The sequence below is a fragment of the Rhipicephalus sanguineus genome, chromosome 4 (genome assembly GCF_013339695.2).
Source record: "Rhipicephalus sanguineus isolate Rsan-2018 chromosome 4, BIME_Rsan_1.4, whole genome shotgun sequence".
NCBI classification, from domain to species: domain Eukaryota; kingdom Metazoa; phylum Arthropoda; class Arachnida; order Ixodida; family Ixodidae; genus Rhipicephalus; species Rhipicephalus sanguineus.
In genome coordinates this window covers 138,227,449-138,242,287 of record NC_051179.1, presented here as the reverse complement: position 1 = coordinate 138,242,287, position 14,839 = coordinate 138,227,449, and positions in this window count along the sequence as shown.

Below are 14,839 nucleotides of genomic sequence, written 5' to 3'. Positions count from 1 at the left end.
GCGAAGTGGAGCACGTGAAACGCGTGAGAGAGAGAGAGGAAAATAGAGAAATGAAGGGAATGAATACATAAAAAGATAGACAAAGTCATAAAAATAGAGAGAAAGAGATAAAAACAGGCACGAGAAAGACAGAAAAACAGAGCTAGACAGAAGAAGAAAGAGAGAAATAAAGAGAAACAAAGAAACAGAGATAAGACGCAGAGAGAGAGAGAGAGAGATGAATAGAGAAAGAGAGAAAGAAAGGGAAGAAAGAAGAAGAAAGAACGAAAACGAGAAATAAATAGAGAGAGAGAGAAAGAGATACAAAAACCAGGTACAAGAAACAGAGAGAAACTAAACAGAAACGAGGAAGCCCACCGAGCTCCACTCATCCTTCAGGCTCGCCCCATCGACGCTGCCATAAATTTTCTTTCAGAGAGATCACGAATGTAATATACCAGATACACAATATACCCGGAAAACTCTTAGGTAACGCTCTTCGACGCATGCAAAACCGGATAAGGTTTCATGTAAGCATTTTCGCAGGGACCTGTCTGGCCGAGTACGAGCATTCCAGATACTAAAATGGCTGCAGTGAAGCCACTGTTTTCAGATGGAGCCGAAGTTTCGCGACCCTGCCGCCACGGCGGTACAGCAGTTACGGTGCTCGGCTTCTGGCCCGAAAGTCGTGGGTTCGATGCCAGCCGCGGAAGTCGCATTTCAATAGAGGCGAAAATGTGAGAGGCCCGTTTACTGTGCGATGTCGGTTCACGTTAAGGAACCCCGGGTGTTCGAAATTTTCCGGAGCCCTCCGCTACGGCGTGCCCTCCACGGCGCGCCTCACAATCATAGCCTGGTTTGGCCACGTAAAACACCCCAAGTTCAAAAGTTTCAGCACTCGTTCCATCTCCGCCTAAGAGGTTGACTTTATCGGTTCTAGAAGCGGAAGAACTATATTTGAAGCGAAGAAGATGGGGTGGCCATTATGGTCGAGGGAATACGTTGCATTTTTCTGGGACGGGACGGGGAGAGGGCACACTTTTCGGCGTTGGAACGCTTCCCGATTATCAAGATCATTTTGAAAGGGACACTAAAGAGAATTTTTTCTCGTATTAGTAAATAACAATTTCGCAGTACCGAAAACACCACTCTTACCGCGACAAGCCGCTTGGTCAGTCGAGAAAACACGCAATAAAGAAAATGCAGGAGGCGACGCTACCTCAAAATTCCCGCACCAGCTAGCCGTGACGTCATAGGTTTTGATGACGTCTGCTACTGCCTACGTAATCGTTTATTGGCAAAATTGTTTACATTGCACTCTGAGGGACGCAAAGTCTCTTCGTAACAAGTTACAGAAAATTTCGTTGAACTAATGTTGCCAAAAGAAGCGAAGAGACAAATTCGTCACGTCGACGTTCACGTGCGGAAATTTCGGCGCGAACTTCAAAAGCGACACTTTGCGCTTAATTTGACCTTTTAGAATAAGTATCTTATGATGGCGAAATTATTGAGCACGAAGCTCGGAAAGAATAGCTTATTTGTCTAAACTGATCTAGTGTTTCAATTTGCAGTCCCTTTAAAAAATACTGCAAACGACATGAGTGCATTGCCGTGTATCAAATCGTCGTCATCGTCATCATAATCGTAAAAACAACAGTTACACATCTATGCTGCGGCATTTCAGAGAAGAGAAACAAGAGAAGCCGACTCACTTCCGAGCGCCCTGTAGTTGCCAATGATGTATGAAGAGATGCAGAAAAAGTTGATACCCTGCAATACAAGGCGAGAGGCGTAAGAGCAACTTTGTTCAGCTTCTTCCAGCTGCTTGTTTCACGGGGGCCTTACGGCGCCGACTGCCTCCGAGGTTACGTCGGGAAAGGCGGAAATTCGGGGTATTTTCCTTAACTTTACCGAGCGTACAAGAGCAATCAATCAATCCATCAATCATATAAGGTGCCCTGAAACAACCGTAACGCTATTAAGCTGGTGAACGCAAGAAAAATGCGAATAGTAGTCAATAAAATAAAGACAGTCTGCAGGAAAGAAATAGGAACAAAAATGGGAATAGTGTAAAAAAAAGGAGTGTCATGACAACGGGGGAAAATACAACACAACATGAGAAATACAGAAGTGCGGTGATAACTACAATACACATGCAGCAAAGCACAGTGTAAGCTGACACAAAAAAGATGAAGAATTCCGAAGCCCTTGCCCTATCGGGAAAAGTGGGGCAAGCGATGTTCCGCGTGGGCATGCCCGGACGTACTTCTTCCTTTCTTTCTTCCCTTGTTTCTTTCGCATTGCGCAATGCTCCCTTTTAACTGTTTCCTTCCTCCATATCCACGTGCTTAGCAGCACAACACTTCGTTGGCTACAGCAACAACGACGTTCACGCGTTCATATTCAGGCCACAATAAAACGCGGCAACGTAAAATGACAAGTCACCTCGATAACCTCGATAAAAGATCAGACTGTCATATCAGAAACGGCTCATTGCCGAGAAGCCCACGATCGAGAGGGCATAAATTATTGGAAAACGGCGCATACAAATGGGCGTGTCACCGGCGCACATTCGAGGACCGCATTTCCTTGCGCTCGCACACGCCGAGTTTACTTGCGGTCCGACCTACAACGCCAACGAAACTTGTGAGGAAACACAAGCTACTCTTCTAAAATGACTCGCAGAATGTGCGACAATAACAGCGCGACATCTTACCCGCGGAGCTACGACTGCTGGTGAGTGCGGCGATGGCAAGGCAGCTGTGCGCAGCGCGCTGATGCCAACCTTTTTGGTTTGGTCAACAGCTGCGATTCTCATTCGATAGGACAGTACCTCTGAAAACAAGTGCCTTACAAAAGAATTAGGGAGAACTTACGATGCAAAACACGAGTACGCAGACAACGGTTTCTCGAGAAAAGCTCATGGTCGATCGCTGAGAAACGCGAGACTCTTCTTCTGATAAAAAATAATGATGATCGTGATGATGAAGGTGATGATGATGGCAGTAGATGATGGAGACATCCCCACCCCCAATAAACACGAACTAAGAACGGCACAGATCTCATGTGAGAACACATGAATTCGGCAACAGAACGAGTGCAAAAAACAATATAGATCGTAAATATATAGTGGTTATGGCACACAAAAACCTATTATTTTATTTTTAGTTTACAAACGGACGAACTTTCTGTTGCTTCGTTCCTAAGAATCAGTTGTTTGTTTGAAGAGTATCGGGAGCAACAGTTCATTTTTGCGGCAAGTATGATGGCACGTATCTCCAAATCTGCGCCACCTTCAGATTCAATTTAAAAGCTGATATGCCTTGCAATCTCACCGGCTACCATTAATCAACTGCAATGAGTGCCGTAAAACAAATAATTATAAATGGTAATTTATTTTTGGATTTAAAACTAACAGGGTCCCTAATGCATTGGCCCAACACGACTCGAAGGCGAAATCCATCATCATCATCATCATCATAGGAGCTTGCCTTGCTTGTTCCTTAAATCTGGCTCCTAGCCACTATGGGTATTGGCCAAGAAGCCGGCGGTTAATGTAAATGGAAACGTCAAGACAAAGGCAGCTTTAGAGGTCACGTAAGTTTCCCTACCGCACGCCATGTTTTCAAGGCCAGCGTCCTTGTTACAATATCACTGCTGATGCTGTTGTTGTTGTTATTGTTGTCGTCGTCGTCGTCGTCGTCGTCGTCGTCGTTGTTGTTGTTGTTGTTTAATGATGATTCGCACAGCCCTTTGTAACGAGTTGGCAGCTTTCAACCACCCACTCGTCGCGCATTCACACGGTTCACAAGCCGTTTCAGTTTGAAGCTGTGCTAAGAAATAATGAAGCAGAAAACGTAGTAGTGTGCTATGGTGGCAGGTAACTTGGAGTGGATGACAGGTGGGGTAGGAAAATGCGTGCTGTGGCTGTGATATTCACCCCGAGGTCACTGAGTGGCGCCCTCTCGCGTGTGATGTCATCCGGGGGACACGGGCAACACGGGTGCCGCTCTTCGCGCGCGCGCTCGCTACGTCAAGGCTGTTCGACGCTGCCGGCCAGTCTGTCCTGCTCGAGTTATTGAAACAGTAGTGAGCACGTTCGTAAAACAATTTGTACTGAACGTTCAAGCAAAATGCCCCGCGAAATCGAGCGGACTTGGCGTCAGGAGCACGTTCAGTGTCGATTGCTCCTGGTGTCGTTTGCTGGCCATGAATGTGTATACATATGCATGTATGGCGAGGATTTCCGCGCTGCTTATGGATCCGAACACGCAGCTGTTATTTGCACAATATGGAAGTCAGAGGGGCATGATCAGGGTGGTTTACGGGGACTGACAAACCACAGTACTTACCACACACCGCCTCAGTACAAGTGACTGCTACTTAAATGAGTGGAAATTCAAGACACTGTCAACGATTATTGTAGTCTGGCACAGTCCCACCTATCCCCGCAGAGGACCTGCGCCCCCCTATTTGACAATAAAGGACTTTCCATCCATCCATCCATCCAACCATTCATCCTTTTCCTGGCAATTCTATGGCCGTGGCGCACTCAAAATGACTTTCCGTCCCGTTTTCGATCGCTGACTTCAGCGTTCAAGTTTCGGCTTCCGCGTCTGCGTTGCAGTTAGAGGTGTGCGCCGCCGCGCCGCGCCGCCACCGCCGCCTGTTTCTGGCCACGCTGCTCGCGCCGCCGAAGAAGTCCCAAGAGAGATCACGCCGCCGCCGCGCAATAATTGCGGCGCGCCGCCGTTAGTTTTTTCTTTTAATTCGAATGGGGAATCTGGAAACAAAATACAGCACTTCGCCGGAGGAGCTCTTCTAGATGTGTCTGTGTAATGAACTGTCCATTTCAGCGGCCGCTGATTAGCGGCAGCTCGGCGAGAAGCGCGCCCCCTGTTTCCGGTACTTGTTCTGGAGCGCCATCATGATATCGCGAAGCTTTCAAACACTCTCTACACAGATGATAGGGAGGCAATGCGCTTCAATGCAACGAACGCAGCCCTCAGAGATCCGATTTTCGGTGCACATGTCTTTTGATCGTGTTAGCCATCGATTTAGGTTTAATGCGGCCGCCCGTCTAACGCAGCTGTAAGGTCGGTACGCATTCCCTGCATCGTTGTCAAACATCTGGGACACATTTATATGCAAATTCAGTCTTCAAAAGTTCCCGTTTCTCTGCATTTCGTCCACTCTCTTCTTACGCTAGGAATGTGCTGGCGGGTTCAGTGCGGCGACGTGGTCAAGAGCGAGGTGACATCACGCCTCACCGCTTTTTCTGCCGAAATGGACTGTGGACATCTCCTTTAGATGAAAGCATCGATAATAGCTCCCCAGAAGTTGTAGTTGTAGTATCTCTTTCTTCAGAAATATCACGAATATTGCCTGACCTTAACGCTGCCGCGTCCTCCAGCCTTAAAGGGCGACGACCCAACTCGCTGGATTGCATATTCTTGGAGTCTTGGACCTCGTACACTGTGCATAAATGAATCAAATAGATAAGTAATATATATATATATATATATATATATATATATATATATATATATATATATATATATATATATATATATATATATATATATATATATATCGGTGCGTTAGTACACCTTTTCGTTTCATTCTTACTCGAGTAAATCGATAAATAAATACAGAAGTAAAGAGAATGGCAAACTTAGAATATAGCTGAGCCAGTTGGTAGGCATTCATGTTAAGAAGACATGACGTGGAAACACGGACAAAAGAGAAAAGTCAAGAGAGTGAACAGCTATCTGTCACGTAGACCACTACTCGCACTTGATTTGATAGGTATGACCTCTTACGTGGGAATGCGCAGATAAATATTTGTGTCTACCTTCCGTTCCGCCGCTGTGTGATTTTTCAGTTGTTAGCAGCGTTTCTGATGTCTTGCCTACTCTGCAGTTTCAGTGTTTGCATGCCCTGTTTTTATAAAGGGCCCCTAACAGCTTCTGAAAATACAACAAAAAACAAAGACAACGAGCGCGTTATTCTCTCTTGGCATTTCTTCTCTTTTGGTGCATTTCGTCATCAGGGTATCTACTCTCGAGTGGTCCATATACGAGAAATATATACGAGATTGATAGGTATGGCCTCTTATGTGGCAATGCGCTGATAAATACTTGTCTACCTTCGGTTCCACCGCTGTGTAATTTTTCAGTTGTTAGCGGCGTTTCTGGTGTCTTGACTACTCTCCTGTGCGTGTTTGCACGCCCTGTTTTTATAAAGGGCCCCTAACAGCCTCTGAAAACACAACAAAAAACAAAAACAACGAGCGCGTTATTCTCTCTTGGCGTTTCTCGTCTTTTGGTGCACTTCGTGATGCCAGGACAGTGATTCACGTGACATCATTAGGGTACATACTCTCGACTGGTCCATATACGGGAAATAACAGTTGTGAATTGTCTCCCATACTGCTTTGCTATGCAGCCGCCCACACACTCTTGCTTCTCTCGCACGACTATCGTGCGCGATTAACTGATTTCGATCCATTTTGTGCGTTTGCGACCACGCATGCAGAGATAACAGACTGTAGCCGACAAGCGCGAAATCATGATAGGTTCAACGCTTAGTGCTGACATTGTACGCGTGCTTTATGAAGAAATAAGTGGCGAGGAGATGTCCTCTGTAAGAAGGGTACTGAAGGCGAGAACGAAACAAATGGGAAAGGCGCCGGATTATACGATTCTTTCAACGGACGCACTATTCACAGCGGAGACGATGCAGCTTTCCAGGAAGAAGGCGAGCGCGCTTCGACGGTTTTTTGTATATTTTTATTGCGTTAGCAATTGTATAGACACTCAGGACAGGTTTTCACCGTCGCCGTCACGTTCCTTATAAACTCTAAATCGATAACATCGCTCCGTGCATTGTATGTTCTACCCGCGAGTAAAAGCTCGCGAGCGTTGGCAAGGAACATGGCTAAAGCAGGGATGAAGCTGGCCATCTCCGTCACACGGAATAACATCAACCCGCGTGCGAGGCCTGCCATCGATTGCTCCTCAAACAGAAGGAAACGCCCCGCCTGTCATTTGCTGGGCGAAGGACCAAGAAGTCTGGGGAGAGGGACTGCGTAACTCCAGCAGCAACTGTGAACTTTGACTATAAGGGCGCGGTCGAGAGCGTTGGCACGCGCTCTATTTCGGCAGACATCCCCCAGCGAACGGGCCGTATACTTTCTACGCGCTGTGAGCGTTGTAAGAGCTGTGATCTCACTGATTCGCGCTCGGACCACTGATACGACAAACTGACCGAAAACCGCTTCTCTCCCGGGAGCGGCCGTATTGCCATACACCAGCGTTTTGTAGAGTTAAGTGAGATCGGAGCAAAAAGAGTTAGCTGATAGCCCTCGTTCATGTAACAATACGGCGTGCACTTATCGCATTCACTGCTTTGCCTCAACCGGACTCACCGGTTGAGGCAAATTTTCCTCAACCGGACTCACTTGAACGGTGAGCCCGTTTGTGAAATTTTTCACAACCGGACTCACTCAGACTCACACTCACCGAAATATTACTCAGCCGGACTCACTCAGATTCAGACTCACGGCTCGATCTGAGTCTGAGTGAGTCAACTCATGAGTGAGTTTGCCGACCTATGCGTCCTAGTGCTGCCCCGAGCCGCACGTGCACACAGCGAAGAAAGTTTGCAAGGGGCTGAAAAAACATCTGCGCAATGTCTCATAGCAACTTTTTTAACACTGTGGGAAACCTTATACAAATAAGGCATCACAACAACGCTTCTACGCTGAGTACCTGCTAGCTCTGCTTATTTGTTCGCCAGCCTTTTAATATTTTTTTGCAACAGTGTTTCTGCAACAGCTGCCCGCACCTGTCTGGGAAAACCTGCGGCTTCCTAGCGTACAACCTGACCGTCAAAACTCGACTTAATACAGTGGTGCCAACACTTTTGCAGTTCATTTAATCGGCGTACATTTATGGTATGCTTGTAGATAGCTCTAACTCGCTTAAGATTTTCCCTTAAGATCCTCGCTTAGATAACTCGCTTAAGGTCCAACGACTTTTAAATCAGTGAGTTACAGTTAACGTCTGGCACGCTGTGGTATGGGCCATGGATGTTTCGATAACCCATAACACCCTTAACTCCTAAAGCGTGGTTTAGTTGCCGCGAACACGTAGCACCCCTAGACAACGATGGCGGGGAACAAATCGTTTTTCCTGTTTCTCGGCTCTTGCGTTTCCCGGCTCCTACGTTTATTAGATGCGAAGTATCTTAAGGCGGAGCTCAATCCGGTGGTGGTGGTGGTGTGCGGCGTGACCACCCTTACTGCGCATGCGCATACCCTCTCCGCACACCTCCTCTCCACTCACCCTCTCCCCTTCCCCTCTCCACTTTCCCTCTCCCATACCCCTCTCCTCTCCCCCTTTCCACTCTTCCTCTGAAACGCGGGCTAGACATGCCGAAATTCTCTCCTGCGCAACGCCGCGGTGAGCTCGAGCGCATGCGCGTCCCCTCCCCTTCTCTCTCCTCTCCTACGCTGCCCCCCTCTCGCCCGCCTGTCGACCGCGTTCCCCGCTCGCACTGTGAGAATTAACGGCCAGGCTAGATGGAAGATACGACGCGCGTAGCGTCCCTCTTCGCGTTCCACGACGCGAGGTCGGTAGCATGCCCAACGATCGCCAACGGAACGCGATCGTGCAAGTGCTCCGGCTTCGCATCGCCTCATGGTCCCCTTTAGCGGGAGATGGTGTAATTTATTTATACGGTCCCTTCAAAAACGTATCAGCGGCGTTCTACTGTATAGTATAGCAGGGAGGGGGGGGGAGGAAATTGAGGATGAAAAAGAGAGATGTGAGAGTGAGGAGGAGAAAACTGAAGAGGGGAGAGAGGAAAGCATAGCATAGAAAGAAAGAGAAAGGGAAGAAAGGCGGGAAGAGACTGCGCAAACCTAAGATTTCCACAAATTCGGTATGAAAGGTAGGAAGAAAGTCAGGCAGGCGTAATGAAAAAGACCAGTTGAGTTCAGGGCAAAATATTCCAACACCAGGTATTTATTTCAACGCCGGGTATGAATCCGTCGCAATGACATTTCTTGCTAGAGTATTCACATGCTCCGGCAACAACCCATTTAAGGTGCCGTAAGGTAGTAATTCCGCGCAGTATTGTGACACTCTTCTTCTACTCTCGCCTCTTGGCACCAATGACGACGAGGCCTAGGATGGTAAAAATTTATTATGATTATGATGATAAAGATGTTTTAATGGGCGAGTGGTAATTCCTCCTCTGCCAAAAAAGAATAAACAGCACAGACCTAACGCGAAAATACGCGAAGAATTCGGAAATAGAAAATGTTCAAAAAAGAAAGATTAAGATACAAATTACACGAAACCTAGGTGAAATAAAATTATACGCATGATCGCGTAATAGGGTAGTCAGTAAATGGGCGGTCCCGAAAAGGGGCACGGTGTCGTCAGTCTTTTTTCACAGAATGTCGCAGATATCAACATCTAAGGCAAAGATTTCTCGAACCTCCTTTCCGAAAACTTGGGCTTGAGCTTTCCGTAACGGCATTACTCTCCCTGGGGGCGTCGGCACTGGGTCACTGCAACAGGGACATATGTGAGGCGATATTTAACTATATAAAAGAATCAAAAAGACTGACACGCTAATGTTTCTAGTACATACTTATTTGATTTACTTCATTTATCGTTAATTATTTATTACTTTCTTTTATTTACCTCACTCATTCTCTCCCTTTGATTACTTTTTTTAGGGGTGTGCGAATATTCGAAAGTTTCGAATATTCGTCGAATATTACATTCGAAATATTCGTATTCGATTCGAAAATCGTGTATTCGAAAAGTTTCGAATATTCGATAACGTCGAATATTCGAAAAATTCGAATATGCGATTCGATTATCATGCATAAAATAACTCGTCTTCCACATTTCTGCTGCGTTCGTATAGCTAAAACCGTTGCCGAGAGGAGCGACAAACATCGTAAGTACACGGAGGCACCATATCTGCCTGCGACGAGCGCCCCAATACGTATGATTTATTGCTGGTGCATCTCCGACGTGCAGCGCTCTTGGCGATCATGTAACCGTACATTTTCAATATTATGCGGCCGTAACGTGCCGCACTACCACTCGTTCACTATGCGGGACCACTTCTGAAGAAAGACAGTGACCCATGTGATTGGTGGCGGACTGTAGGCACATTCAGATACCCCAGTCTGGCAAAGCTTTGCCCCATGTACCTCCCTATACCAGCCACTTCTGTTCCAAGCGAGCGTGCCTTTTCAGTGGCAGGGGGGGGGGGTGTCTCTGTTAGAAGGGAGCGCCTCCTGCCTGATCATGTGGAGCAACTCATATTTCTTCATGATAACATCTAGTCATTACTTTCATTGTGCCGTGATATTTGCTTCTGTTGTGATGTGCATTGGGCTAGTCTGGACATTGTGTTCTGGAGATAGCAGTGTATGTTGTGTTGCCAGTGAGGCTGTTACTGTTTTTAGGGGCGAAGCTCCTTATAGCGGCACCCGTTCGTCCCTCGTAGCGTAGTATGTAACCAGTCTTACGCTTTGACCTGCAAGGTGGGGCCGGTGGGAGATTTTTCCTGTGCGTTGTTGAACAATAAAAAAATTCGCAGCGTTAGCTAAAAGCCGACTTCTTCTGTCTCTCATTCCCATTAGCAGCCATTGTTTACGTCCAAGGTAGTGCCTGGTGAAATTTCTCCTGTGCGTGATTAAACAATAAAAATTTTGTTCAAAACGCCGTTGATTGATGAAATAAACCAACAAAAGACGCCAAATGTTTTGTAAAAGCAAAACGAAAGAACGCCAGATGTTTCTAAAGCAAAACGAAAAGACGCCAGCTGCTTAACGAAAGACGCCAGATGTTTTCTAAGCAATGGTTTTCTAAACAATGAAAATTCACAGCGTACATGTAAAATTAAAGTGCGCTGCAAGTCGTCATAACTCATCGAACCTTTAGTATAAACGCGCCCGATCTCACGTGGGTGATGATGTACTGGGCAGAATTCACGGAAGATTCACGGTTTACCGATGAACCTCCGCAGCTTCGCCCACTCATCATCACTCACTCCGTGGATATGCTGTGATTTTTTTTTTCAAATAGCTACATGTTAAATAAAATATTGTTACTGTGGAGGCCTTTTTCCTTTGATATTCGATATTCGATTCGATATTCGAAGGGGGATATTCGTATTCGATTCGTATTCGAAAAATTTGATATTCGCACACCCCTACTTTTTTTTCTTCTATGTATTTAGCATCCAATTCGGAAACCGTAAACAAAAATAATATTTTCGCTTACCTACAAGTTATCAAATTATCTCTTTAGAATTATCCCCTTTTTTTTCATTCACAAATCCTACTGCCGCACGAGTCGTGGCCGATCCCCCGTGGTGGGTTGTGCCATTCCTCTAGGAACAACCAACCCACCAACCACATGCGTTGACCATATCAGCTCACGTGGACATTTGACTTTCGTTGTTGTATACGGTGCATTTTCCCGTAGAAACGTTTTGCATGTATGCTGGTTTTGGCGCTCACAGCCTATGGTGCTCAAGTGGCGGACTTTGATTAGTTTCAAGGGTCTTGTATAGTGATAAATAAATAAATAAATTAATTAATAAAAAAATTCGCCAAGCTTGCACTAAGCCGCGCAAGGCTTGAAACAGCGAAACTGGACGAGTCTGAAGACTAATCTAGTTGCTTCTATGTTGTTTCTAGGCCTTTCCTAGGTGATGCAGGTTGTTTCTAGGTTATTTTTAGGTCGTTGCTAGGCTTTAGCTAGGTTATGCGACGTTGTTTCTGCGTTGATTCTCCGCGCAGAGAGGTTCGAGTTAAACCACAGGCAGTTATATACACGACACGGATGCTGCGAGGAAACAGTGCGAAGAACGGGGCTTACTCTAAGAAACAAACACAAGCGCTATCATGTACCAACTGACCCGTCAAGACACCCCTCCGCGACACGGATGTCGTGCTGAACCTCGCGCTGAAGCCAAGCGTTCGCACCTCTCATATATACACGTGCACGCCGTTCGTTAGCGTATACGCCTTCCATCGCTTACGGGTCTTCTCGCAGCTGCTAGGTGATGAAGGTTGCTTCTAGGTTGCTTCTTGGTCGTTGCTAGGCTTTAGCTAGGTGATACAGACAGTCAAAGACACGACACGGATGCCCAAACTACAGAGACAGAAACTACAGAGACAGAAACCAAGCGTTCGCACTTCTCATAGATCTACGGGCCCGCCGTCGTTGGCGTAGGCCTTCCATCGCTTCGGGGTCTTCTCGCAGCCGCCGTTGCCTTTCCCTTTCCCTAATATTCTCTCGTTGTACGTACTCGGGGTATTCGGTTCGCCGGCGTCGGTTCGCAGCCATTTGTTGGGCTAACCGTTGCCTTCTTCATTTTTAGTGGGCCAGTGGTGAGTAGTGCGATTTACCAAATTTCTGTGGCACATACCCGTTTATGATTATGATAGTTTTTTGGTTCGCCGGACAAGGAAAGATTTGCCTGACAGCTTCGCTGTGAAATTCGTCTACAGTTCGCAACAATGTCAACGGATGGCGCGAAACATTAAAGTGATGATGTGACATTCACTCCTTATACGTCTGGGCCAGGGCTGGGCAGTATTGCGATACAAGAGTATCGCGATAGTATTTCAGAGATACTTTTGAGTATTTGTATTTCTGTATCGAGATAGATTTGAAAAATGTATTTGTATCTCAGTAGTGAAATACATTTACGATGTATCGCCTGTATCGCGATACTATGCAGGACACGGGTATCTCGTTACATTGTTTTTTTGTGTCGGAAATGAGTTGAGGCGTGTTTCCAATGAGGGAATGACGTTTTTTTTTTCTTTTTTGTGCCAAGAGAAGCAAAGGCGCGCCGCCGGTCGCCGACAGATAGGGCGGCGATGGTTTCCCCTCAAGCACAGAATGGTCAATGTGGTAAAGCGCGCGACGCCGCAGACGGCAGAATCGCGGGGGCAGTGTTGTCGCCCTCTGCCGACGAAAGTCGCTGTCTCTCAAGGACAGTGCAGCACGCCTAATTTTTTTCGGGTGGCAAGCCATTACTTCGCGACCCCCCGCGCGGATACCGCGTTGGAACAGGCTTCGCAATGCATCGCGTGCGTTCAGTTTTCAAAGCGGCGGCACTTCCTAAAGCAGTTCCCGTAGTCGCGGCGGAAGTGACTAGAAGATGGCTATCTTTGACGCGCTTTCAGCCACCTCTCCAATGTCAGGGTGCGTTCCTAATTGATTACATGCGTGAAACGGTCTTTTGTGGTAGCAGGATCCCCCCGTCGGAGCCGTCTTCGCCTGTTGCGGCTTTCTGAAATGGGTGCTGGTAGCGTCGGTGGTGGTGAAAGCTTCATTGAAGCCGACAGGGTCAGACGGCTGAGGATTCCGAAGACGGGGACCGACTTCGGATTCTGAACAGTCAGAACAACCCAAGTGAGGGCGGAAGTGTTTCGGTATCTAGATGACCCGAGAAGAGACATCGCCACGCTGCAGGGCAAAAGGCGGTATTTATTCACTACAACACGAATTTGTGCTCGCCTTCAGCGGTAGACAGACTTTCTTTCTTTCGTGAGTCTTGTGCCGAGGCTGAACCGACGGTGTTAGAAGACAGCCCATTTGAGAAGCCTACACAGCAACCTTCTCAGCAAAGCAGAACTTCAAAATAAATGTGTGCTTTTTCTCAATTCACTGGTGTTCATTAGTGATTCGAGTGATTTGCTTAAAGGAGAACTGACATCAAATTTTAAAGTCGATTTGTGCCATTCATTCGATCGCTCGGTATGCATAGGTCTTCTTGGCCAAATTTGAATGGCGTCCGTCGCGTGGAAGTGATTCTATTTCGAGGGCTAACTGCGTACAAAAGCTCAACGGAAGATTGATCACGCTGCGACATCGACACTAGTGCTACGTGTAAGGTGTGATACATTCCGCAAATACCATCCTGAGTGACGATACGCTAGTAACAGTGACGTCGCCGATCTGAGTGTATTTATTGTGGCGCCGACGCCAGGCGACGCTCTCACTCCCAGCTAGTGGCTCTCCTTCAGGGTGGCCACTGACTTTCGAGTAAATGTCGCCAAACGACGAGCAAAAAGTCGCCAAAAGTCGCCATTTTTTTACAAATTTCGCCAAAAAAGTAGCCATTCTAGATATGTGCGGCATACCCAGTAATAAAAATTTCCACTCACGTATAGCCCCGTAGAATACAGTACGATCCAAGACCCTTAAATTATATTGACGTTTCTCGATGCCAGTCGTATCGCCCGCTTCACCATGGGAGTGCATGGTGCTGCTTCTCCGACTAGCCGCAAGATGTGCGTCGTAGCGCAAGGATGAATGAATGAAACGCTCATGATATCCTTCCATCCCTGTCCTCTCGTTTCAAAGCTAAAATGTGGTATAAACCTTGGGCGAAAAAAGGATTAAAAGGTTTATTGAAGGTAACACGACAAAATTCTTACAGGAACCGATCATTAGTGAGTCTTACACCTTTTCAGTGTGAACTAATATGATACCGGACATCACCGATCCCTTCTTATAGTTACTTATATCTACACGCCTCAATCCGATGCGTTATTGCTGTATAACAGTGTAAAATGTTACATAGCAATTGTTTTTATTGCACACGCTCACTGAGAACAGTGAAAAATGCCTCAATAAATATTTTTATTGCAGAAATAGCCGCGTATCCGCCTCTCTTCACTATCCCAAAACAGTCTTTGCGAGCTGAACTGGGGGTACTGCAACAGTGAATAAGTCGCCAAGCTATTCAGAGCAGTTGGAGCTTTGGCGGAACAAATGGTCGGAACACGCGGCCAACCCGTCGTCTT